The sequence below is a fragment of the Pseudophryne corroboree genome, unplaced genomic scaffold (genome assembly GCF_028390025.1).
Source record: "Pseudophryne corroboree isolate aPseCor3 unplaced genomic scaffold, aPseCor3.hap2 scaffold_1082, whole genome shotgun sequence".
In the NCBI taxonomy this organism is placed as follows: Eukaryota; Metazoa; Chordata; class Amphibia; order Anura; family Myobatrachidae; genus Pseudophryne; species Pseudophryne corroboree.
Genome location: NW_026967708.1, coordinates 90,990 through 115,592, shown reverse-complemented (window position 1 = coordinate 115,592; position 24,603 = coordinate 90,990). Strand labels below are relative to the sequence as shown.

The 24,603-nt window shown below is 43.5% G+C and overlaps 19 non-coding genes across 19 annotated transcripts; all 19 read left to right on the top strand.

Moving 5' to 3' along the window:
• Window positions 1-55: 55 nt before the first annotated feature.
• LOC134988657 (U1 spliceosomal RNA) lies at window positions 56-218 on the top strand. Its single transcript, XR_010194065.1, has one exon. It is a non-coding gene; the product is annotated as a U1 spliceosomal RNA (small nuclear RNA).
• A 674-nt stretch (window positions 219-892) lies between these two features.
• LOC134988647 (U1 spliceosomal RNA) lies at window positions 893-1,056 on the top strand. The gene has a single exon (XR_010194056.1). It is a non-coding gene; the product is annotated as a U1 spliceosomal RNA (small nuclear RNA).
• A 152-nt stretch (window positions 1,057-1,208) lies between these two features.
• Window positions 1,209-1,371, top strand: LOC134988584 (U1 spliceosomal RNA). Its single transcript, XR_010193999.1, has one exon. It is a non-coding gene; the product is annotated as a U1 spliceosomal RNA (small nuclear RNA).
• Window positions 1,372-2,042: 671 nt separating this feature from the next.
• LOC134988571 (U1 spliceosomal RNA) lies at window positions 2,043-2,207 on the top strand. The gene has a single exon (XR_010193987.1). It is a non-coding gene; the product is annotated as a U1 spliceosomal RNA (small nuclear RNA).
• Window positions 2,208-2,356: 149 nt separating this feature from the next.
• LOC134988660 (U1 spliceosomal RNA) lies at window positions 2,357-2,519 on the top strand. The gene has a single exon (XR_010194067.1). It is a non-coding gene; the product is annotated as a U1 spliceosomal RNA (small nuclear RNA).
• Window positions 2,520-3,193: 674 nt separating this feature from the next.
• LOC134988636 (U1 spliceosomal RNA) lies at window positions 3,194-3,357 on the top strand. Its single transcript, XR_010194045.1, has one exon. It is a non-coding gene; the product is annotated as a U1 spliceosomal RNA (small nuclear RNA).
• A 152-nt stretch (window positions 3,358-3,509) lies between these two features.
• Window positions 3,510-3,672, top strand: LOC134988565 (U1 spliceosomal RNA). Its single transcript, XR_010193984.1, has one exon. It is a non-coding gene; the product is annotated as a U1 spliceosomal RNA (small nuclear RNA).
• A 674-nt stretch (window positions 3,673-4,346) lies between these two features.
• On the top strand, window positions 4,347-4,510 carry LOC134988635 (U1 spliceosomal RNA). The gene has a single exon (XR_010194044.1). It is a non-coding gene; the product is annotated as a U1 spliceosomal RNA (small nuclear RNA).
• Window positions 4,511-4,662: 152 nt separating this feature from the next.
• LOC134988655 (U1 spliceosomal RNA) lies at window positions 4,663-4,825 on the top strand. Its single transcript, XR_010194063.1, has one exon. It is a non-coding gene; the product is annotated as a U1 spliceosomal RNA (small nuclear RNA).
• A 674-nt stretch (window positions 4,826-5,499) lies between these two features.
• On the top strand, window positions 5,500-5,663 carry LOC134988646 (U1 spliceosomal RNA). The gene has a single exon (XR_010194055.1). It is a non-coding gene; the product is annotated as a U1 spliceosomal RNA (small nuclear RNA).
• Window positions 5,664-5,815: 152 nt separating this feature from the next.
• Window positions 5,816-5,978, top strand: LOC134988592 (U1 spliceosomal RNA). Its single transcript, XR_010194004.1, has one exon. It is a non-coding gene; the product is annotated as a U1 spliceosomal RNA (small nuclear RNA).
• Window positions 5,979-6,649: 671 nt separating this feature from the next.
• Window positions 6,650-6,813, top strand: LOC134988578 (U1 spliceosomal RNA). Its single transcript, XR_010193993.1, has one exon. It is a non-coding gene; the product is annotated as a U1 spliceosomal RNA (small nuclear RNA).
• A 149-nt stretch (window positions 6,814-6,962) lies between these two features.
• Window positions 6,963-7,125, top strand: LOC134988658 (U1 spliceosomal RNA). Its single transcript, XR_010194066.1, has one exon. It is a non-coding gene; the product is annotated as a U1 spliceosomal RNA (small nuclear RNA).
• Window positions 7,126-7,799: 674 nt separating this feature from the next.
• On the top strand, window positions 7,800-7,963 carry LOC134988633 (U1 spliceosomal RNA). Its single transcript, XR_010194042.1, has one exon. It is a non-coding gene; the product is annotated as a U1 spliceosomal RNA (small nuclear RNA).
• A 152-nt stretch (window positions 7,964-8,115) lies between these two features.
• Window positions 8,116-8,278, top strand: LOC134988564 (U1 spliceosomal RNA). The gene has a single exon (XR_010193983.1). It is a non-coding gene; the product is annotated as a U1 spliceosomal RNA (small nuclear RNA).
• Window positions 8,279-8,952: 674 nt separating this feature from the next.
• On the top strand, window positions 8,953-9,116 carry LOC134988632 (U1 spliceosomal RNA). Its single transcript, XR_010194041.1, has one exon. It is a non-coding gene; the product is annotated as a U1 spliceosomal RNA (small nuclear RNA).
• Window positions 9,117-9,268: 152 nt separating this feature from the next.
• LOC134988654 (U1 spliceosomal RNA) lies at window positions 9,269-9,431 on the top strand. Its single transcript, XR_010194062.1, has one exon. It is a non-coding gene; the product is annotated as a U1 spliceosomal RNA (small nuclear RNA).
• A 674-nt stretch (window positions 9,432-10,105) lies between these two features.
• On the top strand, window positions 10,106-10,269 carry LOC134988644 (U1 spliceosomal RNA). The gene has a single exon (XR_010194053.1). It is a non-coding gene; the product is annotated as a U1 spliceosomal RNA (small nuclear RNA).
• Window positions 10,270-10,421: 152 nt separating this feature from the next.
• On the top strand, window positions 10,422-10,584 carry LOC134988590 (U1 spliceosomal RNA). Its single transcript, XR_010194003.1, has one exon. It is a non-coding gene; the product is annotated as a U1 spliceosomal RNA (small nuclear RNA).
• Window positions 10,585-24,603: the final 14,019 nt, after the last annotated feature.

Below are 24,603 nucleotides of genomic sequence, written 5' to 3'. Positions count from 1 at the left end.
TTCACTTGACAGGGGGGTGCCCGAGCAGCGACCCTCCCCAGCTCTAGCCCAACTCCTACTTACCTGCCAGGTGAGATACTATGATCATGAAGGTGCTTCTCCCAGGGCAAGGCTCACCCATTGCACTCTGGGTGTGCTGCCCCTGCAATTTCCCCAAATGTGGGAAACTTGACTGCATAATTTGTGTTTCCCCTGGTCGGCTCTCGTATAATTCAGATCTCTTTGTCTCAGGTCTCTCTCCAGCCTAGTTTGCTGTCTGTTTCCACTTCTCTTTTCTTGAGCCCCTCCCTTCTATACCCTTGTGCACTATCCTGACTTCTCCTCCCGTCTGCTTACTTTGTGCCTTCCAATGCACAATGCAAACTACAGGTAGTGCTGCAGGGCCCACACCCTTTTACTTGCCTTACAGAGCAGCTCTGGAGCTGTTACAGTGCCCAGCTGCTGCAAGAAATCAGCTTGAATGCTTCATGGGATGGGGCATGGCCAACATGAGCCCCACACCAAAGGAGGGTGGGGGTGTTTAATGCGATCTAGGGGTCATCCAAGCAGCGCAAAAGGCCGCCATGCCCTGCACGCCCCTTTTCTCTTTTCATATGCAGATGAGGGTTGAAGCCAACTTTGACCCACTGCTTGGATAACATCACCATATGCAAATCCATCTGCTGCAGGCCTTCCCCCAGGAATGCTTGCACTAGTTGTTGCATTTGGTTTGTTGTTTGGGGGTGCTTCAGTATTAGGCAGCCTTCTGCCCTCCCATGTTCATCTGAAAATATGTGTTCTCCCTGCAGTTGTTGTCCCCAGATGAGAGTTCCCTTGTGCTGCCTCAGTTGAATTTCCTTTACTTGACAGAGATGTGCCTGAGCAGCGGCCCTCCCCAGCCCTATCCCAAATCATACTTATTTTGCATAGGAGACACCATGGTCATGAAGATTGTTCACCCAGGGTGAGGTTCATTCATTGCATTCTGGGTATGCTGACCCCTGTGATTTCCCCAAATGTGGGAAACTCGCCTGCATTATTTGTGGTAGTGGGGGACTGTGTTTGTGTTTTCCGCTGGTCAGCTCTGGTAAAAGTCAGATTTCTTTGTCTCAGATCTTCCTCTAGCCTTGTTCTTCTTTCGAGAGTTCCATTGTGCTGCCTCAGTTGGATCTCCTTCACTTGACAGGGGGGTGCCCGAGCAGCGACCCTCCCCAGCTCTAGCCCAACTCCTATTTACCTGCCAGGTGAGATACTATGATCTTGAAGGTGCTTCTCCCAGGGCAAGGCTCACCCATTGCACTCTGGCTGTGCTGCCCCTGCGATTTCCCCAAATGTGGGAAACTTGACTGCATAATTTGTGTTTCCCCTGGTCGGCTCTCGTATAATTCAGATCTCTTTGTCTCAGGTCTCTCTCCAGCCTAGTTTGCTGTCTGTTTCCACTTCTCTTTTCTTGAGCCGCTCCCTTCTATGCCCTTGCGCACTATCCTGACTTCTCCCGTCTGCTTACTTTGTGCCTTCCAACGCACAATGCGAACTACAGGTAGTGCTGCAGGGCCCACACCCTTTTATTTGCCTTACAGAGCAGCTCTGGAGCTGTTACAGTGCCCAGCTGCTGCAAGAAATCAGCTTGAATGCTTCAGGGGCTGGGGCATAGTCAACATGAGCCCCACACCGAAGGAGGGTGGAGGTGTTTAATGCGAACTAGGGGTCATCCAAGCACCGCAAAAGGCCGCCATGCCCTGCATGCCCCTTTTCTCTTTTCATATGCAGATGAGGGTTGAAGCCAACTTTGACCCACTGCTTGGATGACATCACCGTATGCAAATCCGTCTTCTGCAGAACTTCCCCCAGGAATGCTTGCACTAGTTGTTGCATTTGGTTTGTTGTTTGGGGGTGCTTCAGTATTAGGCAGCCTTCTGCCCTCCCATGTTCATCTGAAAATATGTGTTCTCCCTGCAGTTGTTGTCCCCAGATGAGAGTTCCCTTGTGCTGCCTCAGTTGAATCTCCTTTACTTGACAGAGATGTGCATGAGCAGCGGCCCTCCCCAGCCCTATCCCAAATCATACTTATTTTGCATAGGAGATACCATGGTCATGAAGATTACTCTCCCAGGGTGAGGTTCATTCATTGCATTCTGGGTATGCTGACCCCTGTGATTTCCCCAAATGTGGGAAACGTGACTGCTTTATTTGTTGGTAGTGGGGGACTGTGTTTGTGTTTTCCTCTGATCTCTGGTAAAAGTCAGATTTCTTTGTTTCAGATCTTCCTCTAGCCTTGTTCTTCTTTCGAGAGTTTCCTTGTGCTGCCTCAGTTGGATCTCCTTCACTTGACAGGGGGGTGCCCGAGCAGCGACCCTCCCCAGCTCTAGCCCAACTCCTACTTACCTGCCAGGTGAGATACTATGATCATGAAGGTGCTTCTCCCAGGGCAAGGCTCACCCATTGCACTCTGGGTGTGCTGCCCCTGCGATTTCCCCAAATGTGGGAAACTTGACTGCATAATTTGTGTTTCCCCTGGTCAGGTCTCGTATAATTCAGATCTCTTTGTCTCAGGTCTCTCTCCAGCCTAGTTTGCTGTCTGTTTCCACTTCTCTTTTCTTGAGCCGCTCCCTTCTATGCCCTTGCGCACTATCCTGACTTCTCCTCCTTTCTGCTTACTTTGTGCCTTCCAACGCACAATGCGAACTACAGGTAGTGCTGCAGGGCCCACACCCTTTTACTTGCCTTACAGAGCAGCTCTGGAGCTGTTACAGTGCCCAGCTGCTGCAAGAAATCAGCTTGAATGCTTCAGGGGCTGGGGCATAGCCAACATGAGCCCCACACCGAAGGAGGGTGGAGGTGTTTAATGCAAACTAGGGGTCAGCCAAGTGCTGCAAAAGGCCACCATGCCCTGCACGCCCCTTTTCTCTTTTCATATGCAGACGAGGGTTGAAGCCAACTTTGACCCACTGCTTGGATGACATCACCATATGCAAATCTATCTGCTGCAGGCCTTCCCCCAGGAATGCTTGCACTAGTTGTTGCATTTGGTTTGTTGTTTGGGGGTGCTTCAGTATTAGGCAGCCTTCTGCCCTCCCATGTTGATCTGAAAATATGTGTTCTCCCTGCAGTTGTTGTCCCCAGATGAGAGTTCCCTTGTGCTGCCTCAGTTGAATCTCCTTTACTTGACAGAGATGTGCCTGAGCAGCGGCCCTCCCCAGCCATATCCCAAATCATACTTATTTTGCATAGGAGATACCATTGTTATGAAGATTGTTCTCCCAGGGTGCGGTTCATTCATTGCACTCTGGGTATGCTGACCCCTGTGATTTCCCCAAATGTGGGAAACTCGACTGCATTATTTGTGGTAGTGGTGGACTGTGTTTGTGCTTTCCTCTGGTCAGCTCTGGTAAAAGTCAGATTTCTTTGTCTCAGATCTTCCTCTAGCCTTGTTCTTCTTTCGAGAGTTCCTTTGTGCTGCCTCAGTTGGATCTCCTTCACTTGACAGGGGGGTGCCCGAGCAGCGACCCTCCCCAGCTCTAGCCCAACTCATACTTACCTGCCAGGTGAGATACTATGATCATGAAGGTGCTTCTCCAAGGGCAAGGCTCACCCATTGCACTCTGGGTGTGCTGCTCCTGCGATTTCCCCAAATGTGGGAAACTTGACTGCATAATTTGTGTTTCCCCTGGTCAGGTCTCGTATAATTCAGATATCTTTGTCTCAGGTCTCTCTCCAGCCTAGTTTGCTGTCTGTTTCCACTTCTCTTTTCTTGAGCCGCTCCCTTCTATGCCCTTGCGCACTATCCTGACTTCTCCTCCTTTCTGCTTACTTTGTGCCTTCCAACGCACAATGCGAACTACAGGTAGTGCTGCAGGGCCCACACCCTTTTACTTGCCTTACAGAGCAGCTCTGGAGCTGTTACAGTGCCCAGCTGCTGCAAGAAATCAGCTTGAATGCTTCAGGGGCTGGGGCATAGCCAACATGAGCCCCACACCGAAGGAGGGTGGAGGTGTTTAATGCAAACTAGGGGTCAGCCAAGTGCCGCAAAAGGCCACCATGCCCTGCACGCCCCTTTTCTCTTTTCATATGCAGACGAGGGTTGAAGCCAACTTTGACCCACTGCTTGGATGACATCACCATATGCAAATCTATCTGCTGCAGGCCTTCCCCCAGGAATGCTTGCACTAGTTGTTGCATTTGGTTTGTTGTTTGGGGGTGCTTCAGTATTAGGCAGCCTTCTGCCCTCCCATGTTCATCTGAAAATATGTGTTCTCCCTGCAGTTGTTGTCCCCAGATGAGAGTTCCCTTGTGCTGCCTCAGTTGAATCTCCTTTACTTGACAGAGATGTGCCTGAGCAGCGGCCCTCCCCAGCCATATCCCAAATCATACTTATTTTGCATAGGAGATACCATTGTTATGAAGATTGTTCTCCCAGGGTGCGGTTCATTCATTGCACTCTGGGTATGCTGACCCCTGTGATTTCCCCAAATGTGGGAAACTCGACTGCATTATTTGTGGTAGTGGTGGACTGTGTTTGTGCTTTCCTCTGGTCAGCTCTGGTAAAAGTCAGATTTCTTTGTCTCAGATCTTCCTCTAGCCTTGTTCTTCTTTCGAGAGTTCCTTTGTGCTGCCTCAGTTGGATCTCCTTCACTTGACAGGGGGGTGCCCGAGCAGCGACCCTCCCCAGCTCTAGCCCAACTCCTACTTACCTGCCAGGTGAGATACTATGATCATGAAGGTGCTTCTCCCAGGGCAAGGCTCACCCATTGCACTCTGGGTGTGCTGCCCCTGCAATTTCCCCAAATGTGGGAAACTTGACTGCATAATTTGTGTTTCCCCTGGTCGGCTCTCGTATAATTCAGATCTCTTTGTCTCAGGTCTCTCTCCAGCCTAGTTTGCTGTCTGTTTCCACTTCTCTTTTCTTGAGCCCCTCCCTTCTATACCCTTGTGCACTATCCTGACTTCTCCTCCCGTCTGCTTACTTTGTGCCTTCCAATGCACAATGCAAACTACAGGTAGTGCTGCAGGGCCCACACCCTTTTACTTGCCTTACAGAGCAGCTCTGGAGCTGTTACAGTGCCCAGCTGCTGCAAGAAATCAGCTTGAATGCTTCATGGGATGGGGCATGGCCAACATGAGCCCCACACCAAAGGAGGGTGGGGGTGTTTAATGCGATCTAGGGGTCATCCAAGCAGCGCAAAAGGCCGCCATGCCCTGCACGCCCCTTTTCTCTTTTCATATGCAGATGAGGGTTGAAGCCAACTTTGACCCACTGCTTGGATAACATCACCATATGCAAATCCATCTGCTGCAGGCCTTCCCCCAGGAATGCTTGCACTAGTTGTTGCATTTGGTTTGTTGTTTGGGGGTGCTTCAGTATTAGGCAGCCTTCTGCCCTCCCATGTTCATCTGAAAATATGTGTTCTCCCTGCAGTTGTTGTCCCCAGATGAGAGTTCCCTTGTGCTGCCTCAGTTGAATTTCCTTTACTTGACAGAGATGTGCCTGAGCAGCGGCCCTCCCCAGCCCTATCCCAAATCATACTTATTTTGCATAGGAGACACCATGGTCATGAAGATTGTTCACCCAGGGTGAGGTTCATTCATTGCATTCTGGGTATGCTGACCCCTGTGATTTCCCCAAATGTGGGAAACTCGCCTGCATTATTTGTGGTAGTGGGGGACTGTGTTTGTGTTTTCCGCTGGTCAGCTCTGGTAAAAGTCAGATTTCTTTGTCTCAGATCTTCCTCTAGCCTTGTTCTTCTTTCGAGAGTTCCATTGTGCTGCCTCAGTTGGATCTCCTTCACTTGACAGGGGGGTGCCCGAGCAGCGACCCTCCCCAGCTCTAGCCCAACTCCTATTTACCTGCCAGGTGAGATACTATGATCTTGAAGGTGCTTCTCCAAGGGCAAGGCTCACCCATTGCACTCTGGCTGTGCTGCCCCTGCGATTTCCCCAAATGTGGGAAACTTGACTGCATAATTTGTGTTTCCCCTGGTCGGCTCTCGTATAATTCAGATCTCTTTGTCTCAGGTCTCTCTCCAGCCTAGTTTGCTGTCTGTTTCCACTTCTCTTTTCTTGAGCCGCTCCCTTCTATGCCCTTGCGCACTATCCTGACTTCTCCCGTCTGCTTACTTTGTGCCTTCCAACGCACAATGCGAACTACAGGTAGTGCTGCAGGGCCCACACCCTTTTATTTGCCTTACAGAGCAGCTCTGGAGCTGTTACAGTGCCCAGCTGCTGCAAGAAATCAGCTTGAATGCTTCAGGGGCTGGGGCATAGTCAACATGAGCCCCACACCGAAGGAGGGTGGAGGTGTTTAATGCGAACTAGGGGTCATCCAAGCACCGCAAAAGGCCGCCATGCCCTGCATGCCCCTTTTCTCTTTTCATATGCAGATGAGGGTTGAAGCCAACTTTGACCCACTGCTTGGATGACATCACCGTATGCAAATCCGTCTTCTGCAGAACTTCCCCCAGGAATGCTTGCACTAGTTGTTGCATTTGGTTTGTTGTTTGGGGGTGCTTCAGTATTAGGCAGCCTTCTGCCCTCCCATGTTCATCTGAAAATATGTGTTCTCCCTGCAGTTGTTGTCCCCAGATGAGAGTTCCCTTGTGCTGCCTCAGTTGAATCTCCTTTACTTGACAGAGATGTGCATGAGCAGCGGCCCTCCCCAGCCCTATCCCAAATCATACTTATTTTGCATAGGAGATACCATGGTCATGAAGATTACTCTCCCAGGGTGAGGTTCATTCATTGCATTCTGGGTATGCTGACCCCTGTGATTTCCCAAATGTGGGAAACGTGACTGCTTTATTTGTTGGTAGTGGGGGACTGTGTTTGTGTTTTCCTCTGATCTCTGGTAAAAGTCAGATTTCTTTGTTTCAGATCTTCCTCTAGCCTTGTTCTTCTTTCGAGAGTTTCCTTGTGCTGCCTCAGTTGGATCTCCTTCACTTGACAGGGGGGTGCCCGAGCAGCGACCCTCCCCAGCTCTAGCCCAACTCCTACTTACCTGCCAGGTGAGATACTATGATCATGAAGGTGCTTCTCCCAGGGCAAGGCTCACCCATTGCACTCTGGGTGTGCTGCCCCTGCGATTTCCCCAAATGTGGGAAACTTGACTGCATAATTTGTGTTTCCCCTGGTCAGGTCTCGTATAATTCAGATCTCTTTGTCTCAGGTCTCTCTCCAGCCTAGTTTGCTGTCTGTTTCCACTTCTCTTTTCTTGAGCCGCTCCCTTCTATGCCCTTGCGCACTATCCTGACTTCTCCTCCTTTCTGCTTACTTTGTGCCTTCCAACGCACAATGCGAACTACAGGTAGTGCTGCAGGGCCCACACCCTTTTACTTGCCTTACAGAGCAGCTCTGGAGCTGTTACAGTGCCCAGCTGCTGCAAGAAATCAGCTTGAATGCTTCAGGGGCTGGGGCATAGCCAACATGAGCCCCACACCGAAGGAGGGTGGAGGTGTTTAATGCAAACTAGGGGTCAGCCAAGTGCTGCAAAAGGCCACCATGCCCTGCACGCCCCTTTTCTCTTTTCATATGCAGACGAGGGTTGAAGCCAACTTTGACCCACTGCTTGGATGACATCACCATATGCAAATCTATCTGCTGCAGGCCTTCCCCCAGGAATGCTTGCACTAGTTGTTGCATTTGGTTTGTTGTTTGGGGGTGCTTCAGTATTAGGCAGCCTTCTGCCCTCCCATGTTCATCTGAAAATATGTGTTCTCCCTGCAGTTGTTGTCCCCAGATGAGAGTTCCCTTGTGCTGCCTCAGTTGAATCTCCTTTACTTGACAGAGATGTGCCTGAGCAGCGGCCCTCCCCAGCCATATCCCAAATCATACTTATTTTGCATAGGAGATACCATTGTTATGAAGATTGTTCTCCCAGGGTGCGGTTCATTCATTGCACTCTGGGTATGCTGACCCCTGTGATTTCCCCAAATGTGGGAAACTCGACTGCATTATTTGTGGTAGTGGTGGACTGTGTTTGTGCTTTCCTCTGGTCAGCTCTGGTAAAAGTCAGATTTCTTTGTCTCAGATCTTCCTCTAGCCTTGTTCTTCTTTCGAGAGTTCCTTTGTGCTGCCTCAGTTGGATCTCCTTCACTTGACAGGGGGGTGCCCGAGCAGCGACCCTCCCCAGCTCTAGCCCAACTCATACTTACCTGCCAGGTGAGATACTATGATCATGAAGGTGCTTCTCCAAGGGCAAGGCTCACCCATTGCACTCTGGGTGTGCTGCTCCTGCGATTTCCCCAAATGTGGGAAACTTGACTGCATAATTTGTGTTTCCCCTGGTCAGGTCTCGTATAATTCAGATATCTTTGTCTCAGGTCTCTCTCCAGCCTAGTTTGCTGTCTGTTTCCACTTCTCTTTTCTTGAGCCGCTCCCTTCTATGCCCTTGCGCACTATCCTGACTTCTCCTCCTTTCTGCTTACTTTGTGCCTTCCAACGCACAATGCGAACTACAGGTAGTGCTGCAGGGCCCACACCCTTTTACTTGCCTTACAGAGCAGCTCTGGAGCTGTTACAGTGCCCAGCTGCTGCAAGAAATCAGCTTGAATGCTTCAGGGGCTGGGGCATAGCCAACATGAGCCCCACACCGAAGGAGGGTGGAGGTGTTTAATGCAAACTAGGGGTCAGCCAAGTGCCGCAAAAGGCCACCATGCCCTGCACGCCCCTTTTCTCTTTTCATATGCAGACGAGGGTTGAAGCCAACTTTGACCCACTGCTTGGATGACATCACCATATGCAAATCTATCTGCTGCAGGCCTTCCCCCAGGAATGCTTGCACTAGTTGTTGCATTTGGTTTGTTGTTTGGGGGTGCTTCAGTATTAGGCAGCCTTCTGCCCTCCCATGTTCATCTGAAAATATGTGTTCTCCCTGCAGTTGTTGTCCCCAGATGAGAGTTCCCTTGTGCTGCCTCAGTTGAATCTCCTTTACTTGACAGAGATGTGCCTGAGCAGCGGCCCTCCCCAGCCATATCCCAAATCATACTTATTTTGCATAGGAGATACCATTGTTATGAAGATTGTTCTCCCAGGGTGCGGTTCATTCATTGCACTCTGGGTATGCTGACCCCTGTGATTTCCCCAAATGTGGGAAACTCGACTGCATTATTTGTGGTAGTGGTGGACTGTGTTTGTGCTTTCCTCTGGTCAGCTCTGGTAAAAGTCAGATTTCTTTGTCTCAGATCTTCCTCTAGCCTTGTTCTTCTTTCGAGAGTTCCTTTGTGCTGCCTCAGTTGGATCTCCTTCACTTGACAGGGGGGTGCCCGAGCAGCGACCCTCCCCAGCTCTAGCCCAACTCCTACTTACCTGCCAGGTGAGATACTATGATCATGAAGGTGCTTCTCCCAGGGCAAGGCTCACCCATTGCACTCTGGGTGTGCTGCCCCTGCAATTTCCCCAAATGTGGGAAACTTGACTGCATAATTTGTGTTTCCCCTGGTCGGCTCTCGTATAATTCAGATCTCTTTGTCTCAGGTCTCTCTCCAGCCTAGTTTGCTGTCTGTTTCCACTTCTCTTTTCTTGAGCCCCTCCCTTCTATACCCTTGTGCACTATCCTGACTTCTCCTCCCGTCTGCTTACTTTGTGCCTTCCAATGCACAATGCAAACTACAGGTAGTGCTGCAGGGCCCACACCCTTTTACTTGCCTTACAGAGCAGCTCTGGAGCTGTTACAGTGCCCAGCTGCTGCAAGAAATCAGCTTGAATGCTTCATGGGATGGGGCATGGCCAACATGAGCCCCACACCAAAGGAGGGTGGGGGTGTTTAATGCGATCTAGGGGTCATCCAAGCAGCGCAAAAGGCCGCCATGCCCTGCACGCCCCTTTTCTCTTTTCATATGCAGATGAGGGTTGAAGCCAACTTTGACCCACTGCTTGGATAACATCACCATATGCAAATCCATCTGCTGCAGGCCTTCCCCCAGGAATGCTTGCACTAGTTGTTGCATTTGGTTTGTTGTTTGGGGGTGCTTCAGTATTAGGCAGCCTTCTGCCCTCCCATGTTCATCTGAAAATATGTGTTCTCCCTGCAGTTGTTGTCCCCAGATGAGAGTTCCCTTGTGCTGCCTCAGTTGAATTTCCTTTACTTGACAGAGATGTGCCTGAGCAGCGGCCCTCCCCAGCCCTATCCCAAATCATACTTATTTTGCATAGGAGACACCATGGTCATGAAGATTGTTCACCCAGGGTGAGGTTCATTCATTGCATTCTGGGTATGCTGACCCCTGTGATTTCCCCAAATGTGGGAAACTCGCCTGCATTATTTGTGGTAGTGGGGGACTGTGTTTGTGTTTTCCGCTGGTCAGCTCTGGTAAAAGTCAGATTTCTTTGTCTCAGATCTTCCTCTAGCCTTGTTCTTCTTTCGAGAGTTCCATTGTGCTGCCTCAGTTGGATCTCCTTCACTTGACAGGGGGGTGCCCGAGCAGCGACCCTCCCCAGCTCTAGCCCAACTCCTATTTACCTGCCAGGTGAGATACTATGATCTTGAAGGTGCTTCTCCAAGGGCAAGGCTCACCCATTGCACTCTGGCTGTGCTGCCCCTGCGATTTCCCCAAATGTGGGAAACTTGACTGCATAATTTGTGTTTCCCCTGGTCGGCTCTCGTATAATTCAGATCTCTTTGTCTCAGGTCTCTCTCCAGCCTAGTTTGCTGTCTGTTTCCACTTCTCTTTTCTTGAGCCGCTCCCTTCTATGCCCTTGCGCACTATCCTGACTTCTCCCGTCTGCTTACTTTGTGCCTTCCAACGCACAATGCGAACTACAGGTAGTGCTGCAGGGCCCACACCCTTTTATTTGCCTTACAGAGCAGCTCTGGAGCTGTTACAGTGCCCAGCTGCTGCAAGAAATCAGCTTGAATGCTTCAGGGGCTGGGGCATAGTCAACATGAGCCCCACACCGAAGGAGGGTGGAGGTGTTTAATGCGAACTAGGGGTCATCCAAGCGCCGCAAAATGCCGCCATGCCCTGCATAACCCTTTTCTCTTTTCATATGCAGATGAGGGTTCCAGCCAACTTTGGCCCACTGCTTGGATGACATCACCGTATGCAAATTCGTCTCCTGCAGACCTTCCCCCAGGAATGCTTGTACTAGTTATTGCATATGGTTTGATATTTGATGGTGCTTCAGTATTAGGCAGCCTTCCGCCCTCCCATGTTCATCTGAAAAGATGTGGTCTCCCTGCAGTTGTTGTCCCCAGACGAGAGTTCCCTTGTGCTTCCTCAGTTGAATCTCCTTAACTTGACGGGGGAGGGGCTGCCCGAGCAGCCACCCTCCCCAGCCCTATCCCAACTAATACTTATTTTGCATATGAGATCTCTATATCATGAAGATTGTTCTCACAGGGTGAGGTTCATCCATTATATTTTAAAATAGGAAGGTTCAAATTACATATTTGAATTGCATCTATGTGCTGGATTCAAATGTCCCCCCCCCTTCCTTTCTCAATTGTGCCCATCAGCAGCTATTCTAAGGTTGCTGCCAATGGGTGTGACACATTAATTTCTTCTGTGGGGTACACTGGACTCCACAAGGATTCACATTGGGGTGTAGAGTAGGATCTTGATCTGAGGCACCAACCGGCTCAAAGCTTTTGACTGTTCCCAAGATGCTCAGCGCATTCTCCTCTATAACCCCGCTTCCATGAACAGGGAGCTCAGTTTGTAGTTGTTGCCTTCAGTAGCAGGCCACTTAACAGGGGCCTGCCTCAAGCAGCCTATTCTTAGCTATTAATTTTGACAAGAAAAGAAGAACTTTTTTTATGAGAATCTACAAGGGCTGCAGCAGGCTAGGTCTAATAGACATCTTTACTGCAGCTTCATCACTCCCAGCGGCACTGTATACTCCCGTGCCCTGGTTGCTGGGTCACTGCAGCGGAGGCTCCGGTTTCTTCCTAAGGTCAGTCACACACAATGTAACACCCCGGTATAACAAGTGTGTAAACTATGTGGAACAGGTCAGGGATACCTTGATGGACTATTCCTCCTTCAGCAGCAGCTCTTCTCTATTCCTGGCAGAGAGGCAAGGTTTCCCCAGACACAAAGAAAGGCAGGCAGGGCTTTGTATGAAAGAATAAATGGTTTACCACATAACTCAGAAAAGGAACTGATTACAGTAGGGAAGGGAAAGATTTGATTCAAGCAACTTAAACACAGACACCATATACACTTTAAGTCATTACACAAATGGTAATATAACTAAATCTGAGATTAATACTATGTTGCTTAGTAATAGAAATCAACTTATGCAGACAATATTTAAGTCCAAGATAACATTGGTGTCACTGCAGGGAGTCTCTATGTGCACGTTGGGGCCCGGTTATGTTGTTACATAGTTATATGCAGCTATTGTCTCCTTTAGCTGTGAACAAAATATTGTAGCTCTGTGTAGTAAAGATGATTGTTTAAAACAAACTGGAGCTGCTTCCCATGTAAATCGCTGCATAGGTATAGTAAATATAGGATAATGTCCTTTGCAGTGGAGTAGGTTTCAGTATAAATATGGATTTATCTCACCCAGTCAATAGATGTTTCTGAGGCAGTTTCCCCTCAGATGTAGGCCAGTCAGCATTGGTATAAAGGCTTTATACTCTCCTGTCTCTGACACTTGCTGTGCACTCTCTTGGCTGAGAGTGTCATGGCGTTCTTACTTGTTAATTGCTGCACTTCCACTGCTGTATTTTGCACTACTGCTTACTCTCTCATGCAATTTTCAGCTTATTTGTCTCCCCTCTCTCAGCTGCTCATCTCTGCGTAATGGCGTCGCCAGCTCTTTCCTCACCATGGCTCCAACTGACTTCTCAAACTGCTGTTCAATTTTCTTTTAAATAAACTTTATTTAAAATGGCACAGGCAACTACACTGTTGTCAAAAATGTCCTTGTTGTTATGGGATATCACACGTGCCCCCCCCCAAAACATGCGTGTCCTCACGCATTTTGGTTTTATCCCTATATAAACTTCTCACTATATCCAGTCACATTCATTAGTGAACACAGATTATGTCTGAAACATTAACATTTATCAACATTTTTAACATCAGTATCTGATAGGTATAATTCCTTTTGTGCTATAGTACATTAACACATGCTCCTGGAGCAATCGGTTGAAATCTGGACAGTATATGGTCTTGAAAAGTTTGTCTAGGAAACCTCAACCCCCCTGCCATGGATGAGTATTGAACTCTTTCTAAACTGTCTTTGGGACATGCTGTACAAAACTGCAGCTGACTATGGTGGTTTTCTGTTTTGCAAGCCCTAGTCTTCTTGCCTCCTTGTCGGTGACAAACCACCTTAGTCTGCTGTAAATACATTTTATGAGCCTCTTCCATTCCATCTTGGGATTCAGTATCACAGCTGGTTTGGGACAATGGATTCTGGAGAGAAAGAGGCAGCAAGGTTCTTCTTACAGAACAGGTTGGACAGTTTCGGCACCATCTCTTGATGTCTTCCCTCATTTCAACCCAAAAGAACTTTTTCCAGATGCTTGTTTCCATCCTTTTGCACCCAGGGTGACCTGACTTGTCGTGATATTCTTCAAGCACATAACAAGCACTTTGTCTTGGAATTACAAGTTGACTGATCCTATAATGAGTATTAGGATCCACACTACATCGAACCAACTGTCCTTTCTCTTCAAACAGCCTTTCTCGCTGTCTCAACAACTTCAGGAGTTCTGGCGAGGATTCTTGCCTTTGTCGCTTGGTCAGGTATTTCCCAATCTTCAGTAAGGCTTTGAGGTGTCTTATCATCTGACTTTTATCTTGCAGGTGGTCAAAACTGGTTCCTTGAATAGGTTGCTCACAGTTTCTAGAACTGGATGCTATATTATTCATGCCTAACATTGAAGCATTCTTTCGGATAATCTGGACACTGGAGATGGGCATTTCTATCATTATTTGGCTGGCCTTATTTTTTTCATGTTCCTCTCTTACAGATAATTCTGTTATCATTCTTCCCTTTTGTTTGGCTATCCCAGGTTGAAGGCCTTGTTTCTCCTGGAGCTTGTCAGTTTGAAACTCTCCTTGGAGTGCTGCTACGAGCTCCTCACAGCAGTTCCGCAACACATTCATGCCCACTATCACTGGAGGCAATCCATCATCTTGGGCAGTGGTGATGATGAAGCCTTGCTGTGGTAGCACTGTTCGTCCGATTTGAATTTCAGCTTCCCAGTATCCTTTGCAAGGGATGCAGTGCCCATTGCTTGCAATCGGGTTTATCAATGTGGAAGTTGACGGAAACATCTGTTCCTCAGTCCAATGCTGCTCAAACTGTGTTGCTTGTATTGTGGTCACTTGTGATCCAGTGTCTAAGAGAGCGGGCATTGAGACTCCATTGATGCAAACTTGAACCACCGGGCATTGGCTAACATAACGGGTTAACCACATGAATTTGGAGTTTAAATGATCTGGCTGCTCAAATTCTCTCTTAATTTGTCCGCTTCCTTCACAGCTTTGAAAAATGGGTCGCCTTTGGGAGGCAAAGTGGTTGGAAAAAAGTGTCTCCCTGTTTCTATGTAGGTCCCATTGGGAACTGTTCAGTGGTCTCCTCTCCTGGCACCATTCCATTTCTTCATGGAGCAGTGCCTGCTGTCTCTTCAGAATCTGCAGGTCTCTGCGCATCTCTGTCACACCACGTGTCAGTTCAGCCAGCAGACTTCGTAACTCACTAGAAGAGTCAAATATGCATGTCTTTGAACATGGCACTGTCACTCCTTTTACTGTAGGTGGGTAAGTAGCTCCTTTAAAACTTGACTCCTGGGCATCAGAATTCTCTTGATACCGTGGCATCTCTGGAATAGACTCTTGTGGAACAGCCCCTGAAGTAAGACTGGAGCCTAGAACTTTAATCGCAGCCTCTTTAAAATCCAGGAATGTGCTTCCAGGCTTCTGCAATCTCAATAGTCGCAGCTGAGTTTTTACAAATTCGCCCCTTGCAACTTCAGTGAACTGGTCCAATAACATTTTCTCTTTGTCATGCACTTCCTCAGGGTCTGCTTGCTGAACATCTCTGAGTGCTTCCTGAAAGCTGAGGGCATAGCCCCGTAGTGACTCTCCTGGTTGTTGCTTTCGAGCAAAGAAGTGCATTTTAAGTTCTGACACTGTCCTTGTGTCAAATGTGGTAGCAAGCCTGTTGAGGATCTGGTCCACAGTCTTCTTCTCTTCAGTAGGCCAGGAAGTAACCTCTCTAAGTGCAAGCCCTTTCAACTGTCCCATCAAGATCTCCAACTTTTGCTGCTCTTTCAGCGGGTACAGACGAAACAAAGACTGCAGTAGTATCCTCATCAGTTTATTTTTGTCAATTACCATTTTAATAATCGGGTAAAGAAAATTAAGTGGATTTTTGAAAGAAAACAATACTGTCAATATACTATTAAAACAAATTAAAATGGTAAAAGTTATTGTACTTTAAGTAAAAATAAAAGAGCAAAAATATCAATCCCAGTTTTGGATTACTTTAATTAACAAAAAAAAATGCATATAGCAGAGGATAGTTTCAATCTGCCTACCTCTGGGCTATGGACCCAGCATGCTTCCATTACAGTACTCTGCTGCACATGTAATTGCAAGAGATCCTGAAGCACTCACTCATCATGGGAAAGTACCAATGTGTTTCTTCATTGGTTGATGGAAGAAACATCTTACAAAAACTCTCCAGATTATTGACTATTTAAAGTTTTTCTTGGAAACGTTCTAGATGAATGCTTATCAGCCTTTGTCAGTATGTACTTTTGCAAAGTGTCGCTGTGGCGCAATCAGTTAGTGTGTAAAGCTATTAACCAAAAGGTTGGTGGTTCAATCCCACCCAGGGACGTAATTGACCTTGTTATCAGATTTTGGTGATCTTTAAGTAGACAAGTCAAAATTTCAAAAACCCCTCTTATGGTGTAGGGTACCTGGCCTTCTCTGATGTAATCAGAGTTAGATTTGATTCAGTGATTTTATAAAAACAGCTAGGAAGCACAATTTAGCAGTGGTTTGCAGAGAAAAAGAAATATGCTGGCAAAAAAATCCAATTGAGTGATTAAACAGCTCTTCATTTTCTGGCTTTACTTTTATGCTAACAAATTTGTTCTCTGAAAAGTGTCCACAAAGCCAAATATCTGATTAACATCTTTGTAGGGATGGTTTTTCACCTATTACTAAATTAAACTTGCTTCATTGGAAAGGCAGCAAGATGCATCCTCATTTCAATATCTACTGAAATAATACAGGTTGACACCAGGAAACATTAACGCCACTGCATCCTTGCTGCTTTCTCATGTGGAAGTCTGTTTAATGTGAAAACAAGGTGATATCTAATTAGCACACAGGTAAGGAATTAAGAAAATCTTTATTTAAGGGTGAAGATGTTTCTCACAAAATCGTTGCCCCAATGCATCATTGAAATTCAAGCTGGAAAGATGATTTTAATATATCACTTGTACATTTTGTATTGCTCTTCTGGTGACAATGTAGTTTGTTTTTGTCAATTACCATTTTAATAATAGGGTAAAGAAAATTAAGTGGATTTTTGAAAGAAAACAATACTGTCAATATACTATTAAAACAAATTAAAATGGTAAAAGTTATTGTACTTTAAGTAAAAATAAAAGCTAAAATATCAATCCCAGTTTTGGATTACTTTAATGAACAAAAAAATATGCATATAGCAAAGGATAGTTTCAATCTGCCTACCTCTGGGTTATGGACCTAGCATGCTTCCATTACAGTACTCTGCTGCACATGTAAGTGCAAGAGATCCTGAAGCACTCACTCATCATGCGAAAGTACCAATGTGTTTCTTCATTGGTTGCTGGAAGAAACATCTTACAAAAACTCTCCAGATTATTGACTTTTTAAAGTTTTTCTAGGAAACGTTCTAGATGAATGCTTATTAGTCTTTGTCAGTATTGACTTTTTGCAAAGTGTCTCTGTGGCGCAATCGGTTAGTGTGTTCAGCTATTAATCAAAAGGTTGGTGGTTCAATCCCACCCAGGGACGTGATTGACCTTGTGATCAGATTTTGGTGATATTTAAGTAGACAAGTCAAAATTGCAAACCCCCTCTTATGGTGTAGGGTACCTGGCCTTCTCTGATGTAATCAGAGTTAGATTTGATTAAGTGATTTTATAAAAAAAACAGCTAGGAAGCACAATTTAGCAGTGAGTTGCAGAGAAAAAGAAAAATGCTGGCAGAAAAATCCAATTGAGTGATTAAACAGCTCTTCATTTTCTGGCTTTATTTTTATGATAACAAATTTGTTCTCTGAAAAGTGTCCACAAAGCCAAGTATCTGATTAACATCTTTGTAGGGATGGTTTTTCACCTATTACTAAATTAAACTTGCTTCATTGGAAAGGCAGCAAGATGCATCCTCATTTCAATATCTACGGAAATAATACAGGTTGACACCATGAAACATTAACGCCACTGCATCTTTGCTGTTTTCTCATGTGGAAGTCTGTTTAATGTGATAACAAGGTGATATCTAATTAGCACACAGGTAAGGAATTAAGAAAATCTTTATTTAAGGGTGAAGATGTTTCTCACAAAATCGTTGCCCCAATGCATCATTGAAATCCAAGCTGGAAAGATGATTTTAATATATTACTTGAACATTTTATATTGCTCTTCTGGTGATAATGTAGTTTGTTTTTGTCAATTACCATTTTAATAATCGGGTAAAGAAAATTAAGTGGATTTTTGAAAGAAAACAATATTGTCAATATACTATTAAAACAAATTAAAATGGTAAAAGTTATTGTACTTTAAGTAAAAATAAAAGAGCAAAAATATCAATCCCAGTTTTGGATTACTTTAATTAACAAAAAAAAATGCATATAGCAGAGGATAGTTTCAATCTGCCTACCTCTGGGTTATGGACCCAGCATGCTTCCATTACAGTACTCTGCTGCACATGTAAGTGCAAGAGATCCTGAAGCACTCACTCATCATGGGAAAGTACCAATGTGTTTCTTCATTGGTTGATGGAAGAAACATCTTACAAAAACTCTCCACATTATTGACTTTTTAAAATGTTTCTAGGAATCGTTCTAGATGAATGCTTATTAGCCTTTGTCAGTATGGACTTTTGCAAAGTGTTGCTGTGGTGCAATCAGTTACTGTGTAAGGCTATTAACCAAAAGGTTGGTGGTTCAATCCCACCCAGGGACGTAATTGACCTCGTTATCAGATTTTGGTGATCTTTATGTAGACAAGTCAAAATTTCGAAAACCCCTGTTATGGTGTAGGGTACCTGGCCTTCTCTGATGTAATCAGAGTTAGATTTGATTCAGTGATTTTATAAAAACAGCTAGGAAGCACAATTTAGCAGTGGGTTGCAGAGAAAAAGAAATATGCTGGCAAAAAAATCCAATTGAGTGATTAAATAGCTCTTCATTTTCTGGCTTTATTTTTATGCTAACAAATTTGTTCTCTGAAAAGTGTCCACAAAGCCAAGTATCTGATTAACATCTTTGTAGGGATGGTTTTTCACCTATTACTAAATTAAACTTGCTTCATTGGAAAGGCAACAAGATGCATCCTCATTTCAATATCTACTGAAATAATACAGGTTGACACCAGGAAACATTAACGCCACTGCATCCTTGCTGCTTTCTCATGTGGAAGTCTGTTTAATGTGAAAACAAGGTGATATCTAATTAGCACACAGGTAAGGAATTAAGAAAATCTTTATTTAAGGGTGAAGATGTTTCTCACAAAATCGTTGCCCCAATGCATCATTGAAATTCAAGCTGGAAAGATGATTTTAATATATCATTTGTACATTTTGTATTGCTCTTCTGGTGACAATGTAGTTTGTTTTTGTCAATTACCATTTTAATAATCGGGTAAAGAAAATTAATTGGATTTTTGAAAGAAAACAATACTGTCAATATACTATTAAAACAAATTAAAATGGTAAAAGTTATTGTACTTTAAGTAAAAATAAAAGAGCAAAAATATCAATCCCAGTTTTGGATTACTTTAATTAACAAAAAAAAATGCATATAGCAGAGGATAGTTTCAATCTGCCTACCTCTGGGTTATGGACCCAGCATGCTTCCATTACAGTACTCTGCTGCACATGTAAGTGCAAGAGATCCTGAAGCACTCACTCATCATGGGAAAGTACCAATGTGTTTCTTCATTGGTTGATGGAAGAAACATCTTACAAAAACTCTCCACATTATTGACTTTTTTAAATGTTTCTAGGAATCGTTCTAGATGAATGCTTATTAGCCTTTGTCAGTATGGACTTTTGCAAAGTGTTGCTGTGGCGCAATCAGTTACTGTGTAAGGCTATTAACCAAAAGGTTGGTGGTTCAATCCCACCCAGGGATGTAATTGACCTTGTTATCAGATTTTGGTGATCTTTATGTAGACAAGTCAAAATTTCAAACCCCCTCTTATGGTGTAGGGTACCTGGCCTTCTCTGATGTAATCAGAGTTAGATTTGATTCAGTGATTTTATAAAAACAGCTAGGAAGCACAATTTAGCAGTGGGTTGCTGAGAAAAAGAAATATGCTGGCAAAAAAATCCAATTGAGTGATTAAACAGCTCTTCATTTTCTGGCTTTATTTTTATGCTAACAAATTTGTTCTCTGAAAAGTGTCCACAAAGCCAAGTTTCTGATTAACACATTTGTAGGGATGGTTTTTCACCTATTACTAAATTAAACTTGCTTCATTGGAAAGGCAGCAAGATGCATCCTCATTTGAATATCTACTGAAATAATACAGGTTGACACCAGGAAACATTAACGCCACTGCATCCTTGCTGCTTTCTCATGTGGAAGTCTGTTTAATGTGAAAACAAGGTAATATCTAATTAGCACACAGGTAAGGAATTAAGAAAATCTTTATTTAAGGGTGAAGATGTTTCTCACAAAATCGTTGCCCCAATGCATCATTGAAATTCAAGCTGGAAAGATGATTTTAATATATCACTTGTACATTTTGTATTGCTCTTCTGGTGACAATGTAGTTTGTTTTTGTCAATTACCATTTTAATAATCGGGTAAAGAAAATTAAGTGGATTTTTGAAAGAAAACAATACTGTCAATATACTATTAAAACAAATGAAAATGGTAAAAGTTATTGTACTTTAAGTAAAAATAAAAGAGCAAAAATATCAATCCCAGTTTTGGATTACTTTAATTAACAAAAAAAAACGCATATAGCAGAGGATAGTTTCAATCTGCCTACATCTGGGCTATGGACCCAGCATGCTTCCATTACAGTACTCTGCTGCACATGTAATTGCAAGAGATCCTGAAGTACTCACTCATCATGGGAAAGTACCAATGTGTTTCTTCATTGGTTGATGGAAGAAACATCTTACAAAAACTCTCCAGATTATTGACTATTTAAAGTTTTTCTAGGAAACGTTCTAGATGAATGCTTATTAGCCTTTGTCAGTATGTACTTTTGCAAAGTGTCGCTGTGGCGCAATCAGTTAGTGTGTACGGCTATTAACCAAAAGGTTGGTGGTTCAATCCCACCCAGGGATGTAATTGACCTTGTTATCAGATTTTGGTGATCTTTAAGTAGACAAGTCAAAATTTCAAAAACCCCTGTTATGGTGTAGGGTACCTGGCCTTCTCTGATGTAATCAGAGTTAGATTTGATTCAGTGATTTTATAAAAACAGCTAGGAAGCACAATTTAGCAGCGGTTTGCAGAGAAAAAGAAATATGCTGGCAAAAAAATCCAATTGAGTGATTAAACAGCTCTTCATTTTCTGGCTTTATTTTTATGCTAACAAATTTGTTCTCTGAAAAGTGTCCACAAAGCCAAGTATCTGATTAACATCTTTGTAGGGATGGTTTTTCACCTATTGCTAAATTAAACTTGCTTTATTGGAAAGGCAGCAAGATGCATCCTCATTTCAATATCTACTGAAATAATACAGGTTGACACCAGGAAACATTAACGCCACTGCATCCTTGCTGCTTTCTCATGTGGAAGTCTGTTTAATGTGAAAACAAGGTGATATCTAATTAGCACACAGGTAAGGAATTAAGAAAATCTTTATTTAAGGGTGAAGATGTTTCTCACAAAATCGTTGCCCCAATGCATCATTGAAATTCAAGCTGGAAAGATGATTTTAATATATCACTTGTACATTTTGTATTGCTCTTCTGGTGACAATGTAGTTTGTTTTTGTCAATTACCATTTTAATAATAGGGTAAAGAAAATTAAGTGGATTTTTGAAAGAAAACAATACTGTCAATATACTATTAAAACAAATTAAAATGGTAAAAGTTATTGTACTTTAAGTAAAAATAAAAGAGCAAAAATATCAATCCCAGTTTTGGATTACTTTATTAAACAAAAAAAAAAAATGCATATAGCAGAGGATAGTTTCAATCTGTCTACCTCTGGGTTAAGGGGCCCAGCAGGCTTCCATTGCAGTACTCTGCTGCACATGTAAGTGCAAGAGATTCTGAAGCACTCACTCATCATGGGAAAGTACCAATGTGTTTCTTCATTGGTTGATGGAAGAAACATCTTACAAAAACTCTCCAGATTATTGACTTTTTAAAGTTTTCTAGGAAACGTTCTAGATGAATGCTTATTAGCCTTTGTCAGTATGTACTTTTGCAAAGTGTCTCTGTGGTGCAATCGGTTAGTGTGTTTGGTTATTAACCAAAGGGTTGGTGGTTCAATCCCACCCAGGGATGTTATTGACCTTGTCATCAGATTTTGGTGATCTTTAAGTAGACAAGTCAAAATTTCAAACCCCCTCTTATGGTGTAGGGTACCTGGCCTACTCTGATGTAATCAGAGTTAGATTTGATTAAGTGATTTTATCAAAAAACAGCTAGGAAGCACAATTTAGCAGTGGTTTGCAGAGAAAATGAAATATGCTGGCAGAAAAATCCAATTGAGTGATTAAACAGCTCTTCATTTTCTGGCTTTATTTTTATGCTAACTAATTTATTCTCTGAAAAGTGTCCACAAAGCCAAGTATCGGATTAACATCTTTGTAGGGATGGTTTTTCACCTATTACTAAATTAAACTTGCTTCATTGGAAAGGCAGCAAGATGCATCCTCATTTCAATATCTACTGAAATAATACAGGTTGACACCAGGAAACATTAACGCCACTGCATCCTTGCTGCTTTCTCATGTGGAAGTCTGTTTAATGTGAAAAAAAGGTGATATCTAATTAGCACACAGGTAAGGAATTAAGAAAATCTTTATTTAAGGGTAAGATGTTTCTCACAAAATCGTTGCCCCAATGCATCATTGAAATTCAAGCTGGAAAGATGATTTTAATATATCACTTGTACATTTTGTATTGCTCTTCTGGTGACAATGTAGTTTGTTTTTGTCAATTACCATTTTAATAATCGGGTAAAGAAAATTAAGTGGATTTTTGAAAGAAAACAATACTGTCTATATACTATTAAAACAAATTAAAAAGGTAAAAGTTATTGTACTTTAAGTAAAATAAAAAGAGCAAAAATATCAATCCCAGTTTTGGATTACTTTAATTAACAAAAAAAAAATGCATATAGCAGAGGATAATTTCAATCTGCCTACCTCTGGGTTATGGACCCAGCATGCTTCCATTACAGTACTCTGCTGCACATGTAAGTGCAAGAGATCCTGAAGCACTCACTCATCATGGGAAAGTACCAATGTGTTTCTTCATTGGTTGATGGAAGAAACATCTTACAAAAACTCTCCAGATTATTGACTATTTAAAGTTTTTCTAGGAAACGTTCTAGATGAATGCTTATTAGCCTTTGTCAGTATGTACTTTCACAAAGTGTCGCTGTAGCGCAATCAGTTAGTGTGTACGGCTATTAACCAAAAAGTTGGTGGTTCAATCCCACCCAGGGACGTAATTGACCTTGTGATCAGATTTTGGTGATATTTAAGTAGACAAGTCAAAATTTCAAACCCTCTCTTATGGTGTAGGGTACCTGGCCTACTCTGATGTAATCAGTTAGATTTGATTAAGTGATTTTATAAAAAAAACAGCTAGGAAGCACAATTTAGCAGTGGGTTGCAGAGAAAAAGAAATATGCTGGCAGAAAAATCCAATTGAGTGATTCTGGCTTTATTTTTATGCTAACAAATTTGTTCTCTGAAAAGAGTCCACAAAGCCAAGTATCTGATTAACACCTTTGTAGGGATGGTTTTTCACCTATTACTAAATTAAACATGCTTCATTGGAAAGGCAGCAAGATGCATCCTCATTTCAATATCTACTGAAATAATACAGGTTGACACCAGGAAACATTAACGCCACTGCATCCTTGCTGCTTTCTCATGTGGAAGTCTGTTTAATGTGAAAACAAGGTGATATCTAATTAGCACACAGGTAAGGAATTAAGAAAATCTTTATTTAAGGGTGAAGAGGTTTCTCACAAAATCGTTGCCCCAATGCATCATTGAAATTCAAGCTGGAAAGATGATTTTAATATATCACTTGTACATTTTGTATTGCTCTTCTGGTGACAATGTAGTTTGTTTTTGTCAATTACCATTTGAATAATAGGGTAAAGAAAATTAAGTGGATTTTTGAAAGAAAACAATACTGTCAATATACTATTAAAACAAATTAAAATAATAAAAGTTATTGTACTTTAAGTAAAAATAAAAGAGCAAAAATATCAATCCCAGTTTTGGATTACTTTAATTAACAAAAAAAAAATGCATATAGCAGAGGATAGTTTCAATCTGCCTACCTCTGGGTTATGGGCCCAGCATGCTTCCATTGCAGTACTCTGCTGCACATGTAAGTGCAAGAGATCCTGAAGCACTCACTCATCATGGGAAAGTACCAATGTGTTTCTTCATTGGTTGATGGAAGAAACATCTTACAAAAACTCTCCAGATTATTGACTTTTTAAAGTTTTTCTAGGAAACGTTCTAGATGAATGCTTATTAGCCTTTGTCAGTATATGCTTTTGCAATGTGTCTCTGTGGCGCAATCAGTTAGCGTGTTCGGTTATTAACCAAAAGGTTGGTGGTTCAATCCTACCCAGGGACGTAATTTACCTTGTTATCAGATTTTGGTGATCTTTAAGTAGACAAGTCAAAATTTCAAACCCCCTCTTATGGTGTAGGGTACCTGGCCTTCTCTGATGTAATCAGAGTTAGATTTGATTAAGTGATTTTATAAAAGAACAGCTAGGAAGCACAACTTAGCAGTGGGTTGCAGAGAAAAAGAAATACGCTTGCAGAAAAATCCAATTGAGTGATTAAACAGCTCTTCATTTTCTGGCTTTATTTTTATGCTAACAAATTTGTTCTCTGAAAAGTGTCCACAAAGCCAAGTATCTGATTAACACCTTTGTAGGGATGGTTTTTCACCTATTACTAAATTAAACTTGCTTCATTGGAAAGGCAGCAAGTGATGTCATCCAAGCAGTGGGTCAAAGTTGGCTTCATCCCTCGTCTGCTCATGAAAAGAGAAAAGGGATATGCAGGGCATGGCGGCCTTTTGCGACGCTTGGATGACCCCTAGTTCGCAATAAACAACCCCACCCTCCTTCGGTGTGGGGCTCATGTTGGCCATGCCCCAGCCCCTAAAGCATTCAAGCTGATTTCTTGCAGCAGCTGGGTACTGTAACAGCTCCAGAGCTGCTCTGTAAGGCAAGTAAAAGGGTGTGGGCCCTGCAGCACTACCTGTAGTTTGCAT